This window comes from Vulpes vulpes, chromosome 1 (assembly GCF_048418805.1).
Source record: "Vulpes vulpes isolate BD-2025 chromosome 1, VulVul3, whole genome shotgun sequence".
NCBI lineage: Eukaryota > Metazoa > Chordata > Mammalia > Carnivora > Canidae > Vulpes > Vulpes vulpes.
Window position 1 is genome coordinate 113,314,732 of NC_132780.1, and position 18,052 is coordinate 113,332,783.

Below are 18,052 nucleotides of genomic sequence, written 5' to 3' on the forward strand. Positions count from 1 at the left end.
ATTTCCAATAGGATACTAGGATACTATGTTATCATAACAAAAACTATTGTGTCTTCTCACATATAATTTTAAGAGTCTTAAACGAGAGAAGGCTCTTAGCTATATCTGGATTAAATTCCAGAGAAAATACATTTATTTTCAATCTCAAAAATTAGGCTCTTAAAAAAAAGCAGCTCTAGTGAGCAGAATCTTTCAGAGTATAGTGTTTGAAGTGAAAAGCCTGAGAAAACAATGTGTTACTACTTTTTTGTGCTTCAGTTTTTTAATGGTTAGGTTAATATGTCAGAAATTAGGTGATGCACACCAGTTTCCTGCTCTTCACATTCTAATAGTTATAAATTAGCATGATTCAGGATATAGTTCTAATTCTAAGTTTGATTTAAAAGGTAGAATATTTTAAAAATTCAGTTTAGTACACTTTTCTAAATTCCTTTTTAAAAACCTCTCAAAACAGATTCTTATTATACTGGATTTAACATGAGTAATAAGTAAGTTAAAAAAAAGAGTTTACATTAAGCTGAAAACTTGTTTATAAACTAGTCACAATCTCACCAAATTTCTGAGAACTTAAGAAAACCAAATTGAATTCCTGTGTACGCAAATCCTTGTAAATTTGTTCTTGTCTCTGTGTGACAGACAATGGCAGAGTAAAAATTAGCTATTTTTTCCTAATGGGGTGGCATTTCCAGGCAGCTTACTCACCCATCCTTATGGTGCCCTCCAACTCATAGACATCTCTTCCTCAGCTTTCCTACTAGCAAGAACACAAAAGTGAAAAATTAAACATCTCATGTTTACTAACCTCTTACTCCAACCAGCTAAGAATTGCAGTCAAATTGGACAACTGAGCAGCAAGGAACCGGTATAGATCTCTAATAATCAACATCAACCTGGCCTTCCATAAGCCTTTGCAATATGACCACATGCCCGTAATCAGCTCCTTCTCCTAATTTCCACAATAATTACTTCCAACTTCTATCTTCTACACTTCTATTCCCTCCCTGTACTCCTAATACTCTCAGGACTTTGCATTATCCTTTAAGAAAATAAAAGCTTTTTTTTTTTTTTTTTTTTTTTTTAGTCTCAAACAGAAAATTTCTCCAATCCTTCAATCTCCTGTCACCAAATCAATGCTACATTTTTCCCTCTCTTCTTTCTGGCCCATAAAAATGGAGGAAAACGTTCCTTCCATTATTCAAAGCCAATGTCTCCACACATTCTGTGAATTATGTTTCCTTCTGTATTTCTAGGAAATTCATAGGCTTTTGTTCACAAATTGTCATTGTTTTGATTGGGCAATATATATAAACGGTCCAAGGTTCAAAAATTATAAACAGAAATATGAGGAAAAGTCTCTTACATTCCTAGTGCCAGGTACCTATCTTCTCCTTGCGGCAAGTGTTCTGTAGAGGTATTCTATGTACATAGAAGTAAATGTATGCAGATGTCAGGGAGGAAGAATTTTCTTTGCCCTTCAAGGTCTTTCTACCTGGATGAGGAATCAAATTGACATGAGACAGATTAAAGGAGAAAATCAAATTTAATTTTGTATATACAGGGAATCCATATAGATATGAAATTACAAAGACAGCAGGGCAACGTGATGCTTATGGGAGCTAAGGAGAGCAGTGGGGGTCTAGGGATGCAAGTGCAAGAAGAGCACTAGCTAGAGGTGAGAGATGTTGGGAGAACAAAGATTGCTCTGTTACACAGATCAGTGTCTTAGGTAAAGAGGAATCTCTGTTAATAGTTCTCTTCCTGGTGCAGGCAAGTAGTTGAGGGAGACATACAGGACTTTTCCTGAATCTGCTGGGTTCTGATTGCTTTTTTTTTTTTAATATTTTATTTATTTATTTGAGACAGAGCAAGCGAGAGAGAGAGAGAGAGAGAGACCCAGGGTGAGAGAAAGCACGACCCAGGGTGGGGCACTAGGGAGAGGGAAAAGGAGGCTCCCATTGAGCAGGGAGCCCCATGTGGGCTCAATCCCAGGCCCTTGGGATTATGACCTGAACCTAGGGCAGATGCTCAACCTACTGAGCCATTCTGTGCCCGGGTTCTGATTGCATTTAACTCAAAATAATATTCATACCAAAGTAGCTCATCTTGGGGGGGGTTCGCCTTGGGCCCTCACACAAACTTATTCTTTCTTAGGTCTTAAAAACAAAAGGAGTATTTTTACACATTGTTACATAACTTGCTCTTTTCAATAAGAAAATGCATCTTGGAGACAATATTAATTCATAGAGTAAAGCCAGTGTCTGTCTCATCAGTTCAGGTAGAGGAAGGAACACTGGGATCCTATCACCCCAGGCGAGGCTGGACCAACAAAGGAGCGCAGAGGCCTAGGCTCAAAGGATAGGAATGCTTGCTTATCATCCAAAGGAAGCTGCAGGACAAGTAGCCAGCCTGCACTAGTCCAAGATAGAACCACCAGATACACAGAATTCTGCAACATAAAGAATAAAGCTATCTGTTCACATTTCAAGTCTCTTGAGAAGGAAAAGACCCCGAGGGGACCAGAGGAAGTGACAGTGGAACATCTGCTCACATGACCCTCATGCGCCTCCCATCACCAGTATCCATCTTCTCAGGAGACCCTTGCCACAAAGTCTGCCCTTAAAACCCCTCATTTGCAAAAAAACAGAACAAAAACAAATAGCCTCACTTGTAACTCATAGGGGAGTTTGGGACTTTTGAGCATGAATTCCTTGTTCTCCTACGTGGTGCCACACCAATAAATGGCCTGTCTTTCTTCACTGCAAAGTCTCAGTATCAGTTTTTGTTAACTTGCTGCACATCAGGTGAACAAAGTCTTGTTTGGTTTGGTTATAAAAATACTGGTTCATTCTTTTTTAACTACATAGCGTTAATTATGAATGTCTCATAAATGACTGAATCCGACCTCATTTAACTGGTCTGCTAACTTTTGTTATTATAAACGGTGTTGCAACAGATAATTTTGTACATTGAAATTGTACCTATAGGTTAAATTCCTATTAGTGGGATTGCAGGGTTAAAGGGTTAAACACAGTTGAAATTTTGACAGATGTTTCCAAATTATCCTCCACAGAGGTCAAGCCCAACTACAGTTCCACCAAAAAAGCATGAAGAGTGATAATATTCACCCAATGAAGGGGCATCACAAAACTTCTTGCTGATCTCATAATATAAATGAGCATTTTGTTTATTATGAGGAAGATTGACAATCTTTTCCAATAGTTAGAAGCCATTTTTAACTCCTTTTCAGAGAACTGTTCATATCCTTTATTTTTTCATGGTGTTGTGGTTTTAAAATATTGGCTCGTAGAAGTTATTTATATGTAAAGACAGCTTTAGGCACCTGGGTGCCTCAATAGTTGAGTGTCTGCCTTTGGCTCAGGGTGTGATCCCGGTGTCCGGGGATCGAGTATTGCAGGGAGCCTGCTTCTCCCTCTGCCTGTGTCTCTCCCTCTCTCTCTCTCTCTCTCTCTCTCTCTCTCTGTCTCTCATGAATAAATAAAAATCTTTAAAAAAACAAAAAAGAGAGAGAGAGAGACAGCTTTTGTAATATGAGTTGCAGTTTTGGGGAGGGGGACATGCAGGACATTTTTTATAGTCAGATTTATTAGATTTACTTTTATGGCTTTTGGCTTTTGTGATATACTTAAATACCCTTCCCTACTCTGGGTTTATGGGGAAAAAATTCTTATGGTTTCCTCTACAACTTAATGATTTCTGTTTTAAAGTTTTCTTCATTCAGATTTTACAGATTTCTTGTTAAAATCAAATCCCAAGACAATGAACTAAAAGCCTATTACAATTAGAGAGTTCAGTAAGGTGACTGATTACAAAATTAACATGCAGAAGTTCGTACCCTTCATATCTTAAAATGAGTTAGAGTTAGGAGAGCTAATAAAAGATAGGATCCACTTGCAATATAAATAAAAGTGGTAAAATTTCTAGAAATGATTTTAGTCTAGCTTCTGCTTTCCCAATGAGGCAGATCAGATGCATGGCTTCTGAATCACGTGGTATCCAAAAAATTCTCTTTGGTGGTAGCAATGGTGGCAGACGTGTAAGTGATGGTGTCTGGCCAGGTTCAAAACACAACTATCCCAAAATATGGCACCTTGACATAATGTATAGTTTAAGCTAAAGAAGTTTGAGATAATGGCAGAAACAAGAAGGTCACTCTGACCTTCCCCCTACCCTTCTCCCCAAAAACCGGTCATAAGATCCTCTTGTGAGGAGGTACCTTTCTTACACCTGGAGGAAAGAAGGACCCTTGTCACTGAAGACAAGGGATGCTGAGAAGAATCAAACAGGCTATGTTTCTACCAGTTTGCTATACTTACCTTGTCCTCTCTGCCCTCTCACATTTCTCCATGGCTGTCCACTCTTCACTGAGACTAGGACAAGAAATACTCAGATTTAACAGTGTCTTTAGGTTTTTATTTCCTTATGAAGGCTTTCCTGTCACATAAAACTTACTTTAGGTAAATTAGTATGTTTTTCTCTACTAATGTTTGTCGGTTTAATTTTCAGACCCCACTAGGAATGCTAAGAGGATTAAGAAAAACCTTTTCCTCTGCTACATGTCTAATATACAGTTCAAGTCTTCTTGGTGCCAGATGTGGCATCTAGTGTCCAGTGACTGCGGCAACAGTATCCTCTCCTGATCAGCCCTGCAGTGTGATGTGGGGTATTATTAGACTGCTAGTCTCCAATCTTATTTATCAAACTTTCTATAGATTTAATTAACTACCCTACATACTTTTAACAAAATTTGTTATTATATTAATATATTATGTTACATAAATGAGCACTGAATAGGTGGAGATGCCATTCACTAAGAAAAGACAATTTTACAGGCAAATATTATAATTTGAATTTGAGGTACATGTGCAACCTCCAAGTAGATATGCTAATTATACTGTTAGATATCTGGCTATAAACCTCATAACATTGGTCTATTCTGGGGAAGTAAATTTAGAGATAATCAGCAAATTAATTGTATTTCAGGTCATGTAAATATATGACTTCACTTAGGACATGATATAGAATAAGCAGATAAACTATAACCCTGAGAAGTGGGAATATTTAAATGACATGTTGAGGAAAAGACAGCTCTAGGAAAAGGGACTGAGGAATTTCCAGAGAGGAAAAAGGGAACTTAAAAATGTGGTGTCATCAAAACCGAGGGACAAGTGCTTCTAGAAAGAGGGAATGATCAATTAGGTTGAATGTTATCATTAAAATGAGGACATTAGTAACCTCAGGAAAAGCAAGTAACAGAAACCAACTATGGCTAATATAAGCAAAATTTATTATATTAGCAATAATATCGATATAATTAGTGTAACTAATTATATTAGATAATTACTGTCTTTTCTCAGTGAACGGCATCAGCACCCACTCAGTGCTCAGGTCAGAAACTTTAGAATCATCCTTGACTTTATTCTTCTTACCCTCAAAATCCAATCAATCCTCAAGTACTACCAATTCCTTTCAACTCTGTCAACTTCTCTATTTTCATCACTTTGGCTCTAACCATCACTTCTTGCTTGGCTTCCTATATCAACCTAACTTGAATTTACTCTTATTCTTGTCAGTCCATTCTCTCTGTGGTAGTCAGATTGCTCGTTTAGAAATGGAGAGTTGATCATGTCACTTCTCTGTTGAGGACCTTTCAATGGCTTGCCATTACTATAAGAAGTAGTCCAAAATACTTAGCATGACCTCTAAGAATCTCTTTTACCTGCATCCTTTCTGCCTCTCTAGTCCCCTATTCTGTATTAGTCACAGCAGACAGCCAGAAAAACAGAATTAAAGGACTATTTCAATGAGTGAGATATTACCTGAAGATCAGGACGCTGCCTCCCATCTGGGCTGGAGCCCACTAGCCTTCACTTCTAGCCTTTACTTCTCTTTCACAAGCTGGAGACATAGTACTAAAAAGACACTTGTCCTATAAAGGCTGTTAAAAATCTTTACTGACTCCTGGAGCCCACAGTCTTCTATCACTTCTGTTGCTCTACCAGAGGCTCCACCAAAAACAGGAACAAAATGGCTCCTTCATTTCTCTTACTCTAAACGTCCTGCCAGTGCTCCATAGTGGCAGAAATTAACAGGAAGTGTGCTGACAATGGAGTCTGCAAAACATAGTTTGTGTGCTCCCAGCCTTGTGATTCAGAACATGGAAGGTCAGGGATGGAGTCAAAAGCTATGCACATATAACAGGTACATGCTCCTACTCTAACTTTTCAAAATGGACCAACTGTGGGCTTTACACTGGACCCTGGAAAGACACACATGCAGATACACCACACTCATACATCTTTCATAGGATTGATATCAATTTGTTTTCTAGATCTTAGCTTAAATAATACTCAATAAAATTGCCTATTTTAATTCCAATGTAGTTAACATAAAGTGTTATATTAGCTTCAGGTGTACAATATAGTGTTGCAATAATTTCATGCATCACCCGGTGCTCATCACAAGTACCCTCCTTAATCCCCATCACCTATTTAACCCATCCCCCCACCCACTTCCCTTCTCGTGACCATCAGTTTTGTGTGTGTGTGTGTGTGTGTGTGTGTGTGTGTGTGTGTTTCAGTTAAATGCCTGTTTGGGACAGCCTGGGTGGCTCAGCAGTTTAGTATCATCTTCGGCCCGGGGCGTGATCCTGGAGACCTGGGATCGAGTCCCAAGTGCGGCTCCCTGAGTGGAGCCTGCTTCTCCCTCTGCCTGTGTCTCTGTGTGCCTCTCATGAATAAATAAGTAAAATTAAAAAAAAAAAAAAAGAGTCTGTTGGCTTGTTTCTCCCTCCCATCTCTTTCCTTTGCTCATTCATTTTGTTTCTTAAATTCCACATATAAGTGAAATCATATGGTATTTCTCTTTCTCTCACTGACTTACTTAACATTATACTCTCCAGCTTCATCCATGTCATTGCAAATGGCATGATTTCATTCCTTTTTGTGGTTGAATAATATTCCATTTTATATATATTATATATATATATGTATATATACACACACACACACATACATACCGCATGTTTCCTATCCACTCATCTATTGATGGACACTTGGGATGCTTCTATAGTTTGACTATTGTAAATAATGCTGCTATAAACATAGGGGTGCATGTATCTCTTTGAATTAATGTTTTTGTGTTTGGGGGGCAAATTCCTAGTAGTACAGTTACTGCATCATAGGATAGCTTCATTTTTTAACTTTCTGAGGAAACTGTATTATTTTCCACATTAGCTGCATTAGTTTGTATTTCCAACAGTGCACAAGGATTCTTTTTTCTCCACATCCTTGCCAACACTTGTTGCTTTTTTTGACTTTAGCCACTCTGATAGGTGTGAGGTGATATCTCATTGTAGTTTTGATTTGCATTTTCCTGATGATCAGTGATGTTGAGCATCTTTTTATGTGTCTGTTGGTTCTCTGTATGTCTTCTTTGGAGAAATGTCTATCCATGTCTTCTTGCCCATTTTCTTTTTAATTGCATGCATTGTTTTTTTCAGTGTTGGATTGTATAAATTCTTTATTCTTCAATGAAGTTATTTTTGACCACATGTATAAATTCAGAACCCTTAATATGTACTCTCTGGTGCCCTGTCTCACAACATTAATAAAGTTATGACTACAAAAATGCACAATTATTCATTAAATATCTGCCTCCCCTGCTAAACTGAAAAGTCGTCAAAGAGAAGGATTTCTACGTCGTCTTTATTGCTTTATCTCTCCACTCCATGGAACCTGGATATCTCGAATATTTATTGAATAAATGAAATGTATCTTCTATCATAGCATTCAAAAGCATAGTTCATTTATTGTCAATAATCCCTACAGGGACAAAATATTTAATAGTTCTAAAAGGTTATTTTATCATTAAGCAAAAGGGCTAGTTCCCCAGGAATTTCTCTCGTGCTGTTTTAAACACAGATTGGCAGAAATGACATATTAGTTTCTCCAGGTGAGTTGTACTGGAAGTATGAATGCCTAGATCTTTTTCAATAATATAGTGTATTTCATAGTAATTTAAGTAACCATGGAGATAGTTATGGAAATATATAGGAAAAGACAAATTCGAGGAGTTAAATAGATAGAATTCTCATGAAATGTATAAAGGACAGAGTAAAATAGACAAGGAAAATTAGAAAGAAAGACTCCCTCCAATCCTGAGGCTCTAGCCACCTAGTTATAGAATCACATATATAAAAACAACAACAAAACTATTTTACTCAAATATTAACATACATTTATACCAAAATGATATTTTCAAACAGTGAGTGACAATAGCTAGGCATTAAAATGTTTTATCATGAAAGAGACAGAAATGATTCACTCGGCAAACTGGCTTGTAGCTCCCTGACTTAGGTCTAGGCATTAAGGCAACTCCTTTGTTTGGTTTTTCATTCCCATAAGAGAAAGTCTGTAGTGTATCAGAGGGCAGCAGAGCTATCAGCAGTGTGTTATCTTTAAAGCTGCGTTCCTGATTCTGAAGCTGGATTTCAAGAATTCTAACACTCAAAGTGTTTGATCTCTTTCTAAGAGGTGAGTATATCTATGCTCTTCCATCCTTAGCTGCTTAGAGAAAACAACCCATAGGTTCCAATTTGTGGGGGAGGGTGGAGGTGAGGTTATTGTCAACAAACTTTTAAATTAATGATAAGGGAGAGGAGAGGGCGACAAGATAAGTTAAATGAGAAGGCAACTGATGTAATTTATCTAGGAGAGAGCTTTACTTTTTTTCGGGGAAATAAGAAACAGTGTTCTCCAATGAGAGTGCATGGATGAAGGAAAGGGATGGGGCCCTGAAGAGAAAGAAAAAATTTTGGAGCAATCACTGTAAAGGTTTCAGTAAGGATGATTGTAAGGACTGTGGAGTAACTTTGAGAACCTGTGGGGAAATTTGATATACGAAATTTCAGGAAGTAGAACTGAAATTTGGTATAGCAAGTAGAACGCTTGTTGAGATTTCATCCTGAAACTCCTGATCCATGGCCAGAATGGCCTTGTTAATGAGGGTCAGCAAAGCCTTCAAGGGCCAATGAGTGCGTTATTGCAATAGAGCCCAGTCTGGATAAGAAGGCAGAGAAGCCAGAACGGGAATAAAGGATTGGAAATAAGTGTTAGAAGACAATAACAGGAAGATGAAGAGTAAATTCAACAGTGATAGTAAACACGTAGGAAAACAGGAGGCTAGGCTAGAAAAGCTTGTCAGTGAGACATTCCCCCTGACACCACAGGAGGCCGAAAACTAATGATATTGTCAAAGACTTCAAGTAGAAGTAGAATAAAAAAATGTATGTGGATGAGTTGTTAAAAGAAGGCTGTAGAACAATGATCTGTATGTAGATATATCCAGTCCTGCTTTAGGCTGCATGGGTTGAAGTGGAAAAAAATCAAAAGCTTTCTGTAGAAGATAACGCAGAAGATAATAAATTTTAAGAGAAAATCCTTTTTTTTTCTTTTTTTTTTTTCATTTAGTTGGAGAAGGCAGGAATGTTAAAGGCAAGGATATGGGGTTGTTTGTTCATGGTGGACCAGATGTCCTAAGGGGTCTCATGAAGAAAACAAATAGACTGGTAAGGAATGGAGTTGACCCACAGTGGTGTTCAGGGAAGCTAGATAGGGTGGTTAGAAACGGTGCTGAGTTGTATGTTAAGGTCCTTGAATGTTGGTCAAAGCAATTAAAGTAGGGGGCTTTGGAGGTGTACTAGTAAAAGAAAACTCAAGTTTCCTCTCTACTAAACACCAGCTTCTGACACCAAATGTGATGAAGGGTATTCCCCATTCTTAGTAACAACTGGTTATCCTACAGTTTAATTGTGACACTAACTATCTGGAGTTAGCACAGATCCAACAGGTTAACCCACTTCAGACGCCAAGGTCAAGTCCCAAATTGTCACCTGTACCTCTTGACCACTGGCAAAAAACTTGAGGGTTTCTATGACCACCCCTCCCCTCAGGTTTAATTACTTGCTAGAATGGTTCTCAGAACTGAGGGAAACACCTACACTTACTGGTTTATTATGACACAGGAATAGCCCACAGGGGAAAAGATGCACAGAGCAATCAATGTATGTGGAAGGGGAGCGGAGCTTCAGTGCCTTCCCTGAGTGCACCCTCCACCCCCAACCCCTCCATGTATTTACCAACCCGGAAGCTCTCCAAATCACTTCAGTCAGAATTTTTAACGGAGGCTTCATTAAGTAGACACGATTGATTAGATCACTGGCCCCTGATGATTAAGTCAATCTCTAGCCCTTCTCTATACTCTGGAGGTTGAAAGGGGTAGTGAAGCTGAAAGTTCCAACCCTCTAATCACGTGGTTGGTTTCTCTAACACCTAGGTCCCATCCTCCCAGAGTCATCTTGTTGGCATAAATGCAGAGCTGGTTGAAAGAGGCTTATTAAATAACAGAACCCACTCTTCTCATGCCTGTCATTCAGGAAATTCCAAGGCTTCTGGGAGCTCTATGCCAGGAACCCAAGACACAAAGATTAAATATATACTTCTCACCACATCATAATTAGTTTCAAAAGCTGCTGTAATACATTGCTACAGACTCAATGGCTTACACCAACCCAAAGTTATTACTTTATGGTTCTGTAGGTTAGGAGTCTAACAGGGTCTCACTTGGCTAAAATCAAGGCATGGGTAGTGCTTCATTCCTTTCTGGAGTCTACCGGGTCATGGCCTTTTCCATCTTCCAAACCTTGACATATTCCTTGGCTTATTGTTCCTTTTCTCTGTCTTTGAAGCCAGTGATGTTCATCCCTTGACCATTTCCATAGTCACATCTCCTTCTGACTCTTCTGCCTTCCTCTTTGACTTTTAAGGATCCTTGTGGCTGATTTCATTGGGGCCACCTGAATAATCCAAGGTAGTCTCCCCATTTTCAAAGCCAGCTGATTAGCAACCATAACCTTTTGCAAACTTCATTTGCCTTTGCCATGAAACCTAATACATCCACAAATTTTAGGGATTAGCACGTGGACATCTTTGGGTGACCATTTTTCTGCCTACCACAGAAGGTCTACTGCAGAGCTCGAAATGCTAGAGAGGAATGCTGAATTAGCACAGTTTGGTTAATGTTAGGCAGAGTTCATCAGAACTGGTTTCAAGATTTCAATTACACTTGGGGAATGTAAGCCTGATCAAAATTCCACTCCCAGGTTGCTGATGATTGATAATGTGATTCCTGAATCTATATTTAAACATACTAAAGCTCCTTATTAATAACAACAAAAACTAACACTTCTTGGGCTTTGTATATCAGGCCTGTTCTAAAGGCATCATGTGAACTAATTTTATCCTTAGACAATACTCTAAAGGAGGAATCAACATTTCCTCTAGACAGAATTAGTAACTTGCCCAATGTCGCAAAGCAGAGGATTGGAACTGAAACCTGGGCAGTGAAGCTCCAGGGCTTTTAACCTTACATTACAAAACTTCTTTAAGTGCATCTCTCAGGGTCATGAGACATGGAGTGGCTGATGAGTATCTGATGCGGGTTAGATACCAAAGGGTACAAGTTAGAAATAAAGCTCCAGGCAACTAATTAGGGCAGGATTTGTTGAAATACTCATGAGGGGAAAAGTGGCTCTTCATTGTACTGAACCTACACAGACACCAGATTTCTTTTGTTCAGTCAACCTAAATATGAAACCATCCACAAAACTATTCTTTCTTCTCTATCCTTTTCATCCAACAACTGTTTATTAATGATAATATAAAAGAAACTGTACAGGCCGCTACATGAATCTGAGTTATGCCCATAAGAATTAAAGGAATAATATAAACTGGAAGGAAATTATAAAATGTGCCCAGTAAATTATTAAACCATCAATTATATTATCTCAACCTCTGTCATTTGATCCCCTGGCCTCATTTTCTTCTCTACATTCTTTCTTCTTTTAATGGCCCTCTGCCTCCATCGACACGTTCATTACGTTCTTTCAAGTGCTTCTTTCACCCATTTTCATCCTTTTGCTTATGTGCCTTTTGCCTGCACAGTTGCTTCCATTATTACCTGTTGGCTAGCCACAGATACTCAGACCACTGCAGGAATAAATGATTTTGTTTTGAAATACTAAAATTCTCCTGAATTCATTTTCTCCTTTCCACCCACTTATTGCTGCTTGAGTTCAGACTTTCATTTGTTCTGCTCCTCACAACAGCTTCCTTCTTGAATTTCTGCTTATTTTTCCCAAGCCCCCTGACAATCCATTCATCCTCACTTTCACATACACCTGATTTTTTCTAGAAAACCCAATGTTGACATTGCCCTACTCAAAGTTCTTCGATTGTTCCTATGATTACCCGATACAATCTAGACTTCTTTATAAGACCTAAAAACAGTCTGTCTACCTATCTAACGTTATTTTACCCTTCCATCTAATCTCCCTTTGCAGGTTATCCTCTAGCAGCACACGTAGTACTTGTGGTTTCCAAAAGACATCATGACTCTTTCATGCTTCTGTATCCTTCCATCTGTCCTCCTCCTATTTCCTCTGCTGCTTTTATGCCACCACTCTGAAAAATTCCTAGTCATTCTTTAGGACTATTCAAGTGTGATCTTTGATTTTAGGCCTTCCTGGTCTCTTTTAGGCACACCCTGCTCTCTTCTATTGAGTACATCCCTGTATTGCATGTAGGAATACTGTTATTAGTATTTGGGGTCAGGACTTGGATTGTTTTCAACCCAACACCTAACATAGAACCCAGAATATTGTAGTTCAATAATCTCTGTTCAATTAGCCTTTATCTGATCTTCCATAATGCTATGGCATAGCTCTTCTTTCTGCCTCAACACCATTCCTCAAGCTACATTCTTTGGAACCCTGGTGCCCCTCCAAAAGAGTTGTATATTATAGAATTAGGCTGTAAATAGCTATGTGAAATATATGTTTGTTTTCACTGTAGGTTTGGGAGAGAAGTTCATTTCTTCTTTTCCCAAATAATCCTCCTTTTAGTTCCATAATGATTTTTCAGGTGCAAGTCCTATGAAAGAAATAAATCACCTAAACCATCTAAAATTAGAAATTTCTATTTGTTTTTACTGTGATGTAAACAACATCAGCAGCAACAAAAACAAGTTGTATGTATATACAACTAAAACACCAACATAATTACCACCAAATTTACTTATTTCAAACCTACTTCTGTTAACCTGGATTATTGCCAGTGAAGTAGAACACATTTTGCCCATTTACCTTATTGCTTTTATTTACATTAATTGACAGATTGACATTGGCTCTGTTATTTTAAATAGTTTGACTTAGAGAAAAGTAATCATTACAAGGGAATGTTGGGGAAATAGTCACTGAGAAAAACAGCACCAATCAAGGTCTGATCAAGAACATACGAAGCATGCTATGGTAGTAAGGGAATTTAATAATGAGGTTTTATTACCCAGGGGTTAGAGGGGGTCTCCACAACAAGAGGAACACTGAGGTAATCCAGCGATGTAAACTGTAAGGAACCATTACCACCTTTATTGCTGTGTAAACAAAGGGAAAAGGTTGGGTTATTAGAGCTCAGAAGCTCAGTGGTTAGAGTTCCTGCTGAGCCAGGGCTCAAACCTCTGAGAAGTGGGCACAGACTGGCCAGTGCTGGTACCTTTGTGGAGATAGGATGAGTCTGGTTCTTAAGAATGTAAAAGTGGGATGCTGGAGCCAACTGCTGATGACAAAGGAAAGGGCTATTACTGCTGATGGGATGCTGGTAGGAGCACAAAGCAAACAGAAAGGAACAAGTAAGTCTCTTTTCCCCTACTCTGACTTCCACCCTCCCTCCAGGGACTTCAATTGATATAACCCACCAGGAAGCCCGCAGGCAAAGGAGATATTAGTTTGCAGAGCCCCAGCCCCAGTATTACAAACCTAACCTGGAGTGTGGAAATGTCAATATGGAGTAGAGAGAGGAAGTTTAATAAACAGCATTAGGAGTAATTAGAGTCTTTTTTTTTTTTTTTTTTTTTTATTTGAGAGAGAAAGAGAGAGAGCATGAGCCAGGGGAAAGGGCAGAGGGAGAGGAGAAGCAGACTCTTTGCTGAGCAGGGAGCCCAATGCAGGGCTCTATCCTAGGACCCTGGGATCACGACCTGAGCCAATGGCAGACATTGAACCAACTGAGCTACCCAGGCACCCCTAAATTGAGAGTCTTAAGCAATGGTCAGCTAATCATCATCCAGCTTAAAAAACTCAACATGATCAAGGCTTTAAAATTTTAAGAAATTAATATTCTTCTGTTGCGTTTGTCTGTGGTTACACATACACCTGAGTATGCTATGTCAGTATGTTTATCATTTAGTCGTCTGGTCTGGGACTTATTGTTCTGGGGGGTTGGGTTTCAACAATTAAAAAAAAAAATATAGGTCCCTGCCCACCCTCATGGAACTTTGATTCTAGTGAAGGGAAAACAGAAAATCAAAACAAACACACAAACAACCCATAATGTGTCAGATGGTGAGTAGAATGAAGAAAATAAGGCAAGTTAAGGGTGATAGGAATTGGAGGCAGGGGAGCTCTTTATTTTTTAATTTTTATTTATTTATTCATGAGACACACAGAGAGAGAGGCAGAGACACAGGCAGCGGGAGAAGCAGGCTCCATGCAGGGAGCCCAACGTGAGACTTGATCCCGGGACCCCAGGATCCTGCTCTGAAGGCAGCGCTAAACCGCTGAGCCACCTGGGCTGCCCAAGGGGAGCTCTTTAAATAGGGTGGTGATAGAAGACTTAAATGACAGAGTGAACTTTGAGCAAAGATCCAAAGGAAATACGAGGGGAAAATCAGCATGAATATATAGTGGGGATCTTTTCAATAGAAAATAGTTGCATTTGACAAATGCGAGATCAGTGAAGATTTTTGCAACTAGGTGGACTTTTTTGTGGGTCTGCAGTTTGATTTTTAGTATTTGCATAGTTCTGCTCTAGAAGACTGTGATTCTAGTAGAGTGACATCAACTTATTATCAAATATATACCAAGTTCAAACATTCCACAAAGCATTGCTCATCTCTTCCACTTAGGGAAGAGCTATACCTCTTCACGCAGCAGGTTATAAAAAATCTGCTGATGGTAAGGGGAATGAGCTGAGTACATAATGGCCCACCTTCACTATAAAATACTTTCTTTGTTTCAGAGTCAGCTATGAAATTCTAATAATAGTCTCAAACCTTTAATTTGTATTATTTGAGTAAATGTAAAATGCCCAGCACTGTAGATAATTACTTCTTTGTTAAGATGTCAACCTTTGTTTTTTAGTTAAGAGTTAATGAACCTCGATAATTGGCCAACAGTCTTTGAGGCAGAAAGTGGGATGGACACCATCAGTACTCTTAACCCAAAACAATGAAGTCATTGTTGGCAGTAGGATCATGTTGCCTTTTGTTCAGATAATTTCCTTCTTCGAAAATACATGCATACTTTGGATTTAATGGTGCCAGAAATATTAATAAGTTAGCTATAATTATTCCTGAACCAGTTTGTCACTCAAACAATAAAGGTGAACTTATCTGTAAAGTTAGACGACTAAAATGGTATAAAGCACAGTAACACTCCCATGATAAATTTTGTTTGTTTTTGTTTTACATTCAACAATATTTCTGGAGGAAATATCAAAAGAAAATGAACTGTATCACACACAATCTCATTCTGCAGCTAGTAATAATTTCCAACAGGAAGGCTTGGGGTGAGTATGTCTTCATTTGAGAACAGTGTAATTTAAGACTGGAAGCTTAGGAAGTAAAAATTTGAGTTACCTCAGTAAATTTGTTTCTGACTTTAGAAGGAATCTTGAGAGGTCAGTGGTGCCCAGCGGAAGGCAAGAACTTGGGTCTGGCAGGAAAACCACATGTGGCTTGTAGGATTCTCCATTAACCTCTGTGCCTAGATTCCTCTCCTTGTCAGGTAGGGATAATAGTAATTGCTACCTTCCATGAGAAGTAAGCCTGTGCTTTGACATCTCTGGCCAAAGATTCTATATCAACACAAATGATTAATTAATATTAGACATAATGCGTTATACACACAAAATACTAGCATAGTGCTCTTTTAATGCTTATAGGATATCTATAAATACTGCTCTTCCAGGGTCTCTCTTCACTTTAGGTCAGAGAAGAATATAATCATAGCATGTCACTAATCCAATTTCTCAAAATATGGAGAAAATATAGTTTTTAAAGCTCCATATCATCCTTTTGAGAAGCACTAAACCTGCTAATCCCTCATGGTCTCTGTACGCAATTGCACAATGGCCCCCCATACTAAGCCTTTGGCACCTTTTCAAATGTTGGCTAAATTACTTTCTCTGGAAACTGGAACCATCAGGGGGAAGGCCAGGGGAATGGAATTGGCTAGCGATATTAAGATTTTTGGTTGTTTAACATTTCACTGGCTCTCAACAACGTGTTGAAGTGCTATCTAAACAGATAATTAGCTAGTCGCTGCACAGTGGGCTCTGTCTAAATTTAGCAGTGAAATTAGGTTTAGACAATGAGAAAATAAGGAAAAGAAATTTTCTCCAGGGAATCGATGGTGTCAGCACAGCTGAGGAATGTCACAATAGCTACATTTCGTCAATTATGATCATCATCAGGGGGATCTCCGAGAGAGACGCGGGACAGGGTGTATTCACAGAGGGCGGCCAGAGGGTAGGCGATGGGAAGGGGCAGGCTGCGAGGGGCGCCGGGGACCGGGAGGGAGGGGGAGGGAGAGGGAGAAAGGGGTGTGGAGGCGAGGAAGAGAGAGAAAGAGAGGGAAAGAGAGAGAGAAAGGGGTGTGGAGGGGAGGAAGAGGCACTAAACGAGCGCTGGGAGACAGGATGGGAGGCGGAAGTTGAGAGGGAACAGCGCGGTAGGCAGATGCAGGGGCAGGGGCAGGGCAGGGGCGCGCGGCCGCGGAGGGGGAGGGCAGTGCAGGCAGCCTTGCAACCCCGTGGGGGGACGGGGGACGGGGGACGGGGGACGGGGGGGCCCGAGTGATGCAGGGGGCGTGATCTCGGCGGCAGGCGAGCATTACTCTGGCTGCGACGACAGGCGCCTAAAACCTCGCTCGCCTTTGCCCCTCACTGGAGCTCGTGCACGGCTACCGGGAGGGGACACGGGGACCCACATACAACTCCCGGCGTCCCGGCCGAGGCCGTGCGCGCCCCGCCCGCCCGCCCCCGGGACGGCGCCGAGTGCCCAGCGCCCCTGCAGCCCCGCGGGCGGCGGCGGCGTCAAGGTCGGGCTGGGGGCGGGGGCGCGGGGCTGGGGACGGGGGGCGCTCGGGCTGCTCCCGGACCTCCCCGCGGGCCGACGCCGCACACTCCGCGAGGTCGCCGCCCCGCGATCGGCTGCGGGGCAGCAGGCAGGGAGGACTGGTAGTGAAATCACACGTGCGAGCGTGCAAGGGGAACAAACCCGGAGGAGGCGGCAGCACCGCACTCGAGGCGCTCCGCGGGGCCGGGGGGCAACCCGCGGCCTCCTGGGGCCAGTCCCCGGCCCCGCCGACCCCCCCCAACCCCCCCAGCAGGCCGCTCTCCCGGGACGGAGGAGCGAGAAAGGCCGCCTGGGCCAGAGCCTCGGCGGGCTGCGGGGAGCGCGGCCGCGAGGCGGGGGGGTCGGAGGGCGCCGCCGTCCCGGGAAGCAGGAAGGAGCCAAGGGTGTGCTCCGGCCCCCTGCGCCTGGCGGGGAGGGGAGGCGCCTCGCGACGTTCAGCCTCCGAGGCAGGGACCCCGCGCGGGCGGCCGGAGGGCGACCCCCTCCCGCCCTCCCCCGCGGAGGGAGAGCCCGGCCGTCCCGCCGCCCTCCGCCTCCGAGTGCGCGGCGGCCGCGGTGGACCCGCGAGGGGCGGAGTGGGCGAGACCATCGGGAAGCCTGGGAAGGGGGGGACGGGGCGGGGCCCAGGCGGGAGCGGGGGCGGGGCCTACTAACCTCGTCCGGATTTTCCCGTCCGCCCGAAAGCCCTGCTGAGGGAGAAACCCGTTATCAAAGTGGAGAGCTGAGATTTTTTTTTTTTTTTTCTGGCAGGGGGAGGAGCGCGTGTGGGAGGGCGGGGCGGGAG

General features: G+C 41.5%; 1 long non-coding RNA gene across 1 annotated transcript; it reads right to left on the reverse strand.

Moving 5' to 3' along the window:
* Window positions 1-676: 676 nt before the first annotated feature.
* On the reverse strand, window positions 677-17,967 carry LOC140594123 (uncharacterized). Its single transcript, XR_011994616.1, has 3 exons — window positions 17,923-17,967; window positions 1,361-1,489; window positions 677-754 (listed from the first exon to the last, which is right to left on the reverse strand). It is a non-coding gene; the product is annotated as an uncharacterized lncRNA (long non-coding RNA).
* Between the last annotated feature and the right edge of the window lie 85 nt (window positions 17,968-18,052).